This window comes from Nicotiana attenuata, unplaced genomic scaffold (assembly GCF_001879085.1).
Source record: "Nicotiana attenuata strain UT unplaced genomic scaffold, NIATTr2, whole genome shotgun sequence".
In the NCBI taxonomy this organism is placed as follows: domain Eukaryota; kingdom Viridiplantae; phylum Streptophyta; class Magnoliopsida; order Solanales; family Solanaceae; genus Nicotiana; species Nicotiana attenuata.
This window is the reverse complement of record NW_017672262.1, coordinates 103557-104296: the sequence shown is the minus strand read 5'-3', so window position 1 is coordinate 104296 and position 740 is coordinate 103557. Positions and strand designations below refer to the sequence as shown.

General features: G+C 27.6%; 1 protein-coding gene across 2 annotated transcripts in view; it reads left to right on the top strand.

Annotated features, from left to right (window-relative positions):
* The window catches only part of LOC109212510 (DNA-directed RNA polymerase IV subunit 1), a 20003-nt gene continuing 19263 nt past the window's right edge, over positions 1 to 740 (top strand). Inside the window, exon 1 of one of the 2 annotated variants that reach the window (XM_019376157.1) lies at positions 1 to 48. The gene's annotated coding sequence lies outside the window, so the exon portion shown is untranslated. The remainder of the gene's footprint in view (positions 49 to 740) is intronic. The other variant, XM_019376158.1, reaches the window with a different exon arrangement.

The following is a 740-nucleotide window of genomic DNA, read 5'->3' as shown; positions in this document are numbered from 1 at the left end:
AACCAAAACAACAACTGCTCAACTCTTAACTCTCAGCTTTTGGCAAAGGTAAGTGTAAAGCTTTGGTCTTTTTTGGGTAAAAATCGAAACTTTAATATTAATGTGGATGTTGATGTTATTATAGTATTGAATGATCATCTGATTTTTTCTTGGTTCTTTTTGTTTCTTTTAATGTAAATATTGGATTTTTTTGTCTACTGATCACTTATATAGCTGTATATGTGTAATATGTTTAGTTCTGTTTCTTGTTTTTTTGCATGTCTTGTATAGTTGTGTTATTGATGAGTAATGGGTAAGGCAATGTGGATTATAAGTTCTTTTTGATTTTCTTATTTGTTTGGATTAATGGGTATTTGGTGTTTGAACTGTTTTGTTTATAGAGGAGGGTTTTAGGATCAATGGGGTTTTAGACTTTTGTCTTATTCTTTTAGGTAGTAAAACACAAAAAATTGGGCCCCCTTGCTTTACTCTTGTGCTTGCTAATGAATAATTTGCTTTTCAATAATGAAACATTATGAATGATTGTAATATGAATGTATGTCATTTTGTTGGATGATGGTTTTTCAGTAAAAGGTTTCACAATTAAACTGTATGTGGCATGAAATTTTCTATCTTTAGTTGCACGTATCAGCAGTGGCTCCTTATTTTCACTAAGGGGAGTCAAAATATATATATATATATATATATATATATATATATATATATATATATATATATATATATATATATATATATATATA